This window comes from Orcinus orca, chromosome 18 (assembly GCF_937001465.1).
Source record: "Orcinus orca chromosome 18, mOrcOrc1.1, whole genome shotgun sequence".
NCBI lineage: Eukaryota > Metazoa > Chordata > Mammalia > Artiodactyla > Delphinidae > Orcinus > Orcinus orca.
The window spans coordinates 75,947,644-75,958,058 of record NC_064576.1 but is presented as its reverse complement, the minus strand read 5'-3'; the positions used below and the strand labels follow the sequence as shown (position 1 = coordinate 75,958,058).

Sequence of the window (10,415 nt, the reverse complement as noted above, 5' to 3'; positions counted from 1 at the left end):
CCACTGCACCACCAGGGAAGCCCTAAATAAGAAATATTTTAAGTAACAATGGCTGAGAATTTTCCAAAATTAATGAAAAACACCAAACCACAGATCCAGGAAACTCAGAAACTACCAACCAGGATAAACACACAAAAAAATCTACACATAGGCATATCCTATTTAAACTGCAGAAAACAAAAGACAAAGAGAAAATCTTGACAGAAATCTAAAAAATCAAAACAATAAAAAGACTTTACCTATCAAGAAACAAGGATAAGAATTACATCAGACTTCTCATTGGAAACTGTGAAAGCAAAAAGAGTGGAGAGAAATATCTAAAATGTTGAAAGAAAAGCAAAAAATTACCAAATAATTTTTCAAAGAAAAGGAAAGTAATATAGGTCAAAATTTTAAATCTACATAAGGCAAGAATGAGTAAATGAAGGTAAAATAAAGGCTAAATTTTAAAAAATTCTTAATGGATCTAGAAAATAACTGTTCAAAGTAGCAACAGCAACAGTGTATTGAGTGATATATCATATAGATACATGAAAAAAATGACAGCAGTGTTATAAGAGATGTGAGAGAGGAATAGGAACGCTTGGTTATAAGGTAACTGTACTACCCATGGAGCCAGCATAGTGTTCTATGAAAGTGGTTTTAGATTAGTTTTTAATGGTTGCCCTAGAGTTTGCAATATACATTTACAACTAATCAATGGATTGAGAAGGAAGAAATTAAATTTTCTTTGTTCACAGATGACATGATTACAGACAATCCAAAGAACTGACCCAAATAATTAACAAAAAAACTCCTGGAACTAAAAAGTGATAACAGCAAGATTGTAAGATATAATACACAAAAGTCAATTGTTTTCCTATATACAATCACTGAACAGTTGAAATTATAAACACAATATCATTTATATTAACAACCCCCCAAAAACCAAAAATACTTAGGTATAAATTTTTTAAAATATATGATCTATATGAGGAAAACTACAAAGCTCTGATTGAAGAAATCAAAGAAGATCTAAACAAATGGACAGATATTCTATGTCCTTGAATAGAAAGGTTCACTATTGTTAAGATGTCAATTTTTCCCAATGTAATCTATAGGTTCAATGGAATCTCAGTCAAAATCCCACATGTGATACATGACATTGCATTTGTCAAAATCGATACAACTATTCTGTATAATACCATAATGGCAGTGAAACTATTCTGTATGAAACATGATATTATGCATCTGTTAAAATCCGTAAGAACTGTACAACAGAAAGAGTGACCTTTAGTGTGAACTAAGGACTTAAGTTAATAATAATGTATCAATATTGGTTCATTAATTATTGCAAATATATCACACTAACATAAGATGCTAAAAACGGGAAACTGTGTACAGGGCACAGGGGGTATATGGGAAATCTCTGTACTAACTGCTCAATTTTTCTGTAAATCTGAAACTATTTTAAAAAATGAAGTCTATATGTATAAAAATGTAAGCAGTAGCATCAGCAAAATGCAAATTAAAACCATCATGAGGTACCAGTAGACTCCATTCGAATGGCTAAAATTATAAAGACTGGCAATAACAAATCGAGTTTTTAAATTAATTTTTTTAAATATTTATTTATTTAGGCTGTGCCGGGCCTTAGTTGTGGCACACAGGATCTTCGTTGCAGCGTGTGGGCTCTTTAGTTGCGGCATGCATGAGGGATCTAGTTCCCTGACGAGGGATTGAACCCGGGCCCCCTGCATTGGGAGCGCTGAGTCTTACCCACTGGCCCATGAGGGAAGTCCCAACAACAGCAAGTATTGTCAAGGCTGTAGAGCAAATGGAAATCCCATACATTATTGACAGGGATGTAAAATGGTACAATCACTTTGAAAAATCTGGCAGCTTCTTAAAAAGTTAAACATATACCCTAGAACGCAGAAATTGTACTTCTAGGTATTTACCTAAGAGAAATGAAAATATATACCCACTCAAAGACTTGTACACAAATGTTCATAGCAGCTTTATTTATAATAGCCAAAAATTGTGCTTTAATCCCTCTCTTCAGTGACTTTCAGTAATACTCTACTTCACTCAACAGTACCCCTGGCTGGCACTTTGGGAGAAGGAAGGAGTCTTCTGGCCACCAGAAAGGACAAGTCCAGCCAGAGCAGGGGGTGAGAGGAATTTTTAGGAAGCAGATTGGAGGGCGTATTGATCAGGAGACTGTCAGCCTTCTGAGATGTTGGATCGGGGCTCTGTATTGATTTTCTTGAGCTGCCCAAACAAAGCGTTACAGACTGGGCGGCTTAAACAACAGAAATTGAAATCAAGGTGTTAGCAGGGTTGGTCTGTTCTGAGGCTGTGAGGGAGAATCTGCCCCAGGCTTCTCTCTTTCCCTATTGGGTGGCCGTCGTCTCCTACCTGTGTCTTCACAATCTTCCCTCTGTGTGTGTCTGTGTCCAGATTCCCTCCTTTTATAAGAATATCGGTGATATTGGATTCAGGCCCACCCTAATGACCTCATTTTAATTTGATGACCTCTGTTAAGACCCTGTCTTCAAATAAGGTCACATTCTAAGGTACTGGGGATTAGGATTTAAACGTATGAATTTGGGGGATACAATTCAACTCGTAACAGGCTTGAATCATTTCTTTTTATAATCATGTATAGCGTGGTCCCAGATCATGCCAAAGTGGTCCCAGGACTTTGGAGAACTTAAGGACACCTGACTCACCCAGGCTTCAGATTAACCAGACCCAGGAGCTATGTGATAGCCTGCCCTTCCCTTTCGACTACTGACCCCAACTCAAATTTGAGTTCGATATCCCAATTAAATATTGTTCTTTAATCCTCACAGAGAAGGAAAAGGAACTTAGCTTCTCTTGGAGGGTTTATTCTGCTTGACGCTTTTTTTCCCCCAATTTTAAAATTGTGGTAAAATACACATAATGTAAAATTTACCACCTTAACCGTTTTTTTTTGTTTGTTTTGTTTGCGGTACGCGGGCCTCTCACCGCTGCGGCCCCTCCGCCGCGGAGCACAGGCTCCGGACGCGCAGGCCCAGCCGCTCCGCGGCACGCGGGATCCTCCCGGACCGGGGCACGAACCCGCGTCCCCCGCAACGGCAGGCGGACTCCCAACCACTGCGCCAACAGGGAAGCCCCTAAAATGACTATTTAAATGTTATACTGAACTCATTAACTGTTGAAACCAAAAATTTTGCTGTCAAAATTTGTTCGAGGGGCTTCCCTGATGGCGCAGTGGTTGGGAGTCCGCCTGCCGTTGCGGGGGACGCGGGTTCGTGCCCCGGTCCGGGAGGATCCCGCGTGCCGCGGAGCGGCTGGGCCCGTGAGCCATGGCCGCTGGGCCTGCGCGTCCGGAGCCTGTGCTCCGCGGCGCAAGGGGCCGCAGCGGTGAGAGGCCCGCGTACCGCAAAAAAAAAAAAAAAAAAAAAAAAAAAAAAAAAATTTGTTCGAGAATCATAGAAGTCTGGAAATAAACACACCATAAACTACATTTTCAAATATCACATCAGGAAAAAATTAGATGAAACTAATTAGGAAGGGAAGTTATGTAAGTTATATAAATTAAATTCTGTTGTCTTCTAAGTTTTGCAAAAATATTTTTAACTGGCCTTCTAAAAGTTGGCAAGTTGCCATTAGAAAGTAGAAAATTTTCCTTCAGGCCGTAAAAGAGTGGTCTGGAATTCAGAAATGCACTGCAACCTAGATCGTAAAGAAGATGAATTTTTTTATTTTCTATTTGGGTAAATACTAAAAATAAAGTAAGCTTATTTTATTGAATCTGCTATTGTTAAGGAAGGGTAGCAAGACAATTCTAGATAATGTGCAATAAATTTATTTTTTGAAGCGTATTTTCTTTTTTTTTAAAATTCATGTTTGGCTGCGTTGGTTGGTGCATGCGGGCTTGGTGCGAGGGCTTCTCATTGCGGTGGCTTCTCGTTGTGGAGCACAGGCTTCTAGGCACGCGGGCTTCAGTAGTTGTGGCACACGGGTTCAGTAGTTGTGGCTCACTGGCCCTAGAGCGCAGCCTCAGTAGTTGAGGCACACGGGCTTAGTTGCTCCGCGACATGTGGGATCTTCCCGGACCAGGGCTGGAACCTGTGTTCCTTGCATTGGCAGGTGGATTCTTAACCACTGCACCACCAGGGAAGTACAAAATTTAAATTATGGATAAATAGACTAATGTGATGATTTTTAGTGAGTAAAGAGTTCAAACTATGGATTTAGCAGAAACGGCCCTAAAAGGCAAGGAGCAGAGCTTTGGGGTAAGCACGGGGCAAGACAATCCTCTACGTCATTCTTCTCTTTTGTGGATTTTCAATGCTTCACAAGTGTTAATAAATTGCACCTATCTAAGAAGTACACGTTGTTTTAAAATCTAATTTTCTGAATCCCAAACTAAGACCGAGACTAAGATTAAGTGTCCGCCCAGGGCCTTAAGTGAGAGGGTGACAGCTATCAGACACTAGGTAACTCTTGGTTATCTGCTCGTTAATTACTTTAATTAAAGTACCGCTGTTTAATTGGCAAAGTCTAACAATGTAAACTTCAAAGAAAAGACAGTTTACTTAAAATCCTTAAGGACTTGTCACACTGCAAACAAAAACACACTTTGAAGAAGTCACCCTCTCCCCCTGGCAGTGTCCTGGTGCTTCTCCGAACCGTTCTGGATACTGGACCCCCGGTCTTCGGGAAGAACTGTGATTTCTCTAAGGGAGAGGCAATTATTACGTGCTGTCCTCTGGAGCCAGGGTGGATGAGGGGGCCTTTCCCGCTGGAATCACCCCGCAGTACCGCCAGGCCTTCCAGCTGGGCAGCAGATGACAGAGCTGCGCTGCGTGAGTCGCAGGCGTGCAGCGCGATTAGAGGCCGGGCCGCCCTGCTTCCCGGGGCGGGGCGCGCTCCCCGCGGGCGGTGCAGCCTTCCTGCCAGGCCCGGCGCGGTGATGTCATGGGATCCGCGGCTCGGCGAGATGAAAGGGATCCAGCGCGGCCCGCTGGCACCAGGCGCAGCTTCCAGCGCGCAATCAGGGCGCAGCGTGGGGACCCGAGCGCTGCGGTCCCGCCACTCAGCCAGGGCTGGGGGCACCGCCGGGCCAACTGGGTGCAAGAAAAAAGGAGGAAAGCAACGTGATCCGGGTCAAACAAAAGAATCCGAGGACGGGGAGGCGGGAGGGCGACTACCTGCTGAAAGGAGCGTTCCAAGAGCCCTGCGCGCACACACGCAAACTTGGCCTGCCTTTGATGTGCTGCAACTGATCACCGATCAGATTACGGGCATTTCATCTCGCTGCTCGTCTGCCTTTGATCTGCAGGGTTCTTCTTCTTCTCCTGGATTGGAAGATTCGTCTGGGCTTGCGCTGACATACATTTTGGGGAAGGTAGAGCTTTTGGCCCAGAAGCGCTGCCAGGGAGAAGCTCAGCTGCCGAAAAGGGTGAGTACTGCAGAGAGTTCAGCACGCTGAAGGCACCGCGCTCATGTTTCGTTGTGGCTTTCAGTTCGCTTTTCCTGCGTGTGCTCAGAAAAGATGGTTTTAGTGCAGAGAGCACGAGCATTTCTGTGCTTGAGTACTATGTGTATGGATGAGAGGAAACACGATACTCGGTGCCGGTTTAGTAGTTTGTACAAAGGGTTTGCAATCTGTCGCGCACATTTTACTTGGAAATGAGTTGTTCCAACAGGACAGAAAGGGAGAGAGCTAACTTTAGCAATCACCCGCCGCTGCAGAGCCCGAGGTCTGTAGGCTGTAATTGCTCTAAGTATTTACAGGTTGCTTTACTTAGTAAACGGGCGGAGGAACTCTACTGGATGCCAATGTTTTCCTTGTTTTCCCATAGAAAAGAGTACAGTGCATCTCTGGCAATACTGTTTATTTATTCTCTCACCTCCAAGACTACAACCTATCAAATACATTTCCTTATGCAGTGTGTATCCTCAAAGGAATCACTGGAGAGGCATTCAAGTATGATTAAAGCCTTTTCTGGGTAAAACTGAAGAATTTTCAAACAGGGAGGTTGAAGTTGTGCTAAGTTTGTTTTAAAAAAAAATCCTCTAGTGGTTTTCTGGAACCTTTGGCAATAGCACAAGCCTCATGTACAGAAACATTCACAAAGTTACTATTCCTAAATTAAAATGTACTTTCAATGTAGTGACAGCTGTTGTGAGTTAAAATTTGCCAACTCTTTATGAAAACTGAGTAATCAACAGTTATGATGTTACATACAGTTTTAAGCGACATTTTCACTTTAGTTGACGCTCAACATGGCAAAACCAAAATATATTGCTGTGCTGAATTTGAAAGTTAACTTGTTTTGTCAATTCAGTGATCACAATGCGTGCACGCGTGCACACAGAGTGAAGTCTTTACATCGAGATGCAAGAAAATACAGTGGAAATGTAAGAGCACCATGTTCACATTAGTTCATTTTAATATTCTGGTCTTAATTTTGGGGGGTAAGATATTTATCATCACAATAGTCTATTTTAATGCTAGCCGAACCACAGAGAAAGTGTAAGTGATGAGAGAGATGGGTTATTCTTTAGTCTGAAATTCTGATGAGACAGGAAGGGCCTAATGAGTCTCATTTCACGTGTAATTAATTTTTCAGAGCCAATTAATTAAATTACTTTCTAAACTTTCCTCTTGATATTCTAAGGAGGATAATTAGCATTGTTTGCTTAATTTTAAAACTGATAGCAGTTAAGTGGAGATTATTTAAAACCATACCAAACTGACTATATTTTTAAGATGTGTCGGTGAGAATTTGAAAGATTTAACTGTTGTTTTTAGTCATGCCAAGAGAGGCATTTAAATTTTTGTTCTACTGACAATGTGACAAAGCATGTTCACAAAATCCTGAATTATCAGCTTAGGTTGATTTTTTTCATTTATTTGCTGAAAAAGTCCTCTTTAAATCACAAAAGCAGTAGCAATGTTCACATTAGGATAAAGAAAATTAAACTTTTAAGATAATGACTGGAGAAGATGCCCAAAGAAATAGTGTGCTTAAGAACTCCGTCATTTAGTTCATGTTTGGGACTTAAAAAAATTTTTTTATGACTGTTTATTCTGCTACTAGGTTCATTCTAACAAACAGACTTCCTTCAACACAAAACAAAAGGGAGAATTAGCAATTATCTGATTAATTTAGGTTTTGTAGAAAACTAGCTTGGGCGAGTCAAGTCATTGAAAATTCACTTCAGTGTCTGAATTAATTCAGTTAATTGTTTACTTCTTGTGTCTTGGTTGAGAAATGAAACAGATTGTATTTGATTTTAAAAGAAAGATGCCTATTGCTGAATGTACAGGTACAGTCTCAAAAGCTGTCTCTGAATGAATTTCCACCTGAAGATCTTGACTGTGATTTAAGAGGGGATACTCCATAAGACTTCCACTGAACGGAACGCTTACATTACATTTTTTAAGCACTTTCCTATCTGTTGCTTCAATGGCAGCTTTGTTACTGCAGAAAGTCCAAGACTTCAAAAGACTTATTTCTAGTCCTGATTCTGTCACTGATTAGCTATGTGACCTTAAGGGATTTGCTTCACTCCCCAGTGTTCTCATATGGGAAATGAGGGAGTGGATCAGATCATCCTCCTGAAATAAGCAGGGTGGAATTTTTATAGCCATCTTACAGATGAGGAAACTGAGATTGCAGAAAAGTCACTTGACTTTCTTAACTAAGTTACATGGCCTGTTTTCCAAGCCCTGGTCCTGTGTCCTTCCCAGTTCACCATGGATATTTTCCAACACCTGCTAAAACAAATGCACTGCTGACTGGAGAACAGTTTGAAAGATCAAGATAACCACTTCCTTCTGCTATGCAGTTTTTGTTTCTGTGATAGATGTGTCAGTCAACTGGATTAGTCTGCTGACTTCCAACAGTTGCTTTTGCTTCCGTATTTCTAACCAGTCTGAACACAATTACTGCTACACATAGTTTACCATGACATTTAAAATAATTTTCACAAAAATTTAATATATCAATGCAATGTGGAATTATATATATTCGTGTGTCTGTGTTTGTATGTATATATACGTGTGTGCACATATATATATATTATGTACATCTTTTGACATTATATGCACATCTTTTTGTGTTTCCAAGGAATTGACACTTTCTTAGAAGATGTCAGTGGTGTGCATGAAAAGTTCAATAGTTAATTAAAGGCTGCTGTTCCTCCAGGGAGATTCCCAGTGGGATTTTGTGAGATTTCAGTTTACATATTCAATATGGGCTGGTACATGATATATATTCCCTATTACATTTGATTATGTTAAGAATCCTTGAACATGTTTTCACTAACTCCTTCTGGGTTTTTTCTTGAAAAAAAAAAGGAATATATTTCTTGTGAATAAATTTATTTATTGACTATAAATTTTACACATATGCACTGCTCTCAAGGCCAAATATCTCTCATGTCTTATCACCCTCATAAAGGTTTCATATAAAGCTTTACAGATTATTACTTAGTAACATTCACTAATATTTATTAATGTGCTAGTTATTAATTCAATAATATTTATTGAGTTCTTGTGTGCAAGGCACTCTGACAGTATTTTTCAGGACACCATCTCATTTAAATTTCCAGCAATTAAGTTTGTCATTCCAATTATACAGATGAGAAAAGTGAGGCTCGGAGGGATTAAATAACAAGTGCACAGGTCACAGGGCTGGTTAAGTGGCACCACTAGAGTCTATCTGATTGCAATTCGGGTTCTTTTGTTCTAGGGCTGGGCAGTTAATTCCTTCTATTGTAAGAATTACATACAGCTGAACTTAACTGTTAGCAAACATTACAGCCAAAATTTGGCAAAAACGTGCTCTGTTTTTCTTTCTTTCCTTCTTTTGGTATATTTCATGAGCACTATTAGAATTTTTTGATAGGGTTTTCCATCAGTTGGCCTAGAATCTTCAACTATAAAGGACCTCAGGACGTAATTCATTCTTCCTCTGCTTCAGGACTGGACCACACTCAAGCATCCACCATTGGTCTGGCTGGTCAGACTCCCTGTGATGGCAGGACTGGTCCCAGGCACCCTGGAAACATTCAGAAACTGGTGTGCCTTTAAAGAGTGATTCTTTAAAATGTCAGCACCGTTTAGAGGAACGTGCTATGAAAGGGGGGGCAGGAGGAGGCTCCCTGGTGGCCATGCCTCATTCCTCCTCAACTGTCACAAGCCATTCAGCTTTGCTCCAAGCTGCCCCGCAGATCCACCCACTTGCTGAAGTCACCACTCTGAAGTGACCAAGTCTCACATCCTTCGATTGAGAAGTACTTTAGCATCATCCATTGTGACTTAGATCTCTGGTGAGAAGGTGGAGGGAGGTGAGATGGGGGTGTTGAGTGACTTCATGAAACCATTTCTTCCAACACAACCCACTCCCTTTGTGAGAAGAGCTCTGAGAAGTAGAGCTTTGCCCATCCTGTTAATGGTCCCCAGTACTTAGACAGCCCTATGGCCTAGCCTCGTTGGCTGCTGCCCTGCGAGCCTGTTCCTTAATTCTGCCACGTGCGGAAGAGTCCCCTGTATTTATCGGGAAGCAGAGAAGGAGAGTCAATGGCTCGTTTCTCCTCTCAGTAAACACATGAGAAGAGTCTGGCCAACGCAGTGTCATAAACTCACCAGGGTCAGTGCAAGTGCTGCAACTTATAGCACATTTGCTCTATAAATGTCATGAGTTTGACATTATATCAACTAAATAAATACCCTCCTTGGACTTTTCATGTGTATTAATTTAAGCATTCGTGGTACGGTGATGGTTATATTAGGGTTCAGGAAGCCTGGATTTTGGATCCTGTTTTGTTATTAACTTGGTGTGTGACCTTGGGCAAGTGGCTCCATCAGGCCCCAGCCCTGGGCTGATAGTCTGTTGGCAGCAGTGGGCGCTGGGAATTAGTTAAATAGCTGGGTCTTCGTTATTTTCCCCCTTATTTTCTTAACTATATTTGGCAAACTTTACAACTCTTTGAGATTGTGGCCCCCCATTTATTCATTCATTCAACCAATTTTTAATGAGTACCTGCCACGTGCCAGGCACTGTGAACAGAGGGACAGAATTCAGGAGTCTCGTGTAGCTTGCTTTCTATTCCTTTTTCCCATGAAATAGTGCTTTACGTGGAAATTACTAGAAAGTCAAACAATTTTCCATTAATTTTGCTTCCAGTGAGCTAGCTTATCACTGAAATTATTTTCTCAAGAAGTTTGTTACTTCATTGGTTCAACTTTTTTAGGAATACATTCTAAACAGATACACTGCGTATCACCTTAGATATTGCTAAAACTAGCTTCAGAAAACCAACCCATAACATAGTCTTAAAAACACCACCTCTGCCGAGATCTTCCTAAGAATTTGGCTTTTTCAGGGAATTCGCTGGTGGTCCAGAGGTTAAGACTTGGGGCTGTC

At 41.0% G+C, this 10,415-nt stretch overlaps 1 protein-coding gene across 2 annotated transcripts in view; it reads left to right on the top strand.

The window, feature by feature from the left end:
• Positions 1–4,857: 4,857 nt before the first annotated feature.
• Positions 4,858–10,415, top strand: part of TNFRSF19 (TNF receptor superfamily member 19) — a 158,443-nt gene continuing 152,885 nt past the window's right edge. The window contains exon 1 of one of the 2 annotated variants that reach the window (XM_049701316.1): positions 4,858–5,437. The gene's annotated coding sequence lies outside the window, so the exon portion shown is untranslated. The remainder of the gene's footprint in view (positions 5,438–10,415) is intronic. The other variant, XM_049701314.1, reaches the window with a different exon arrangement.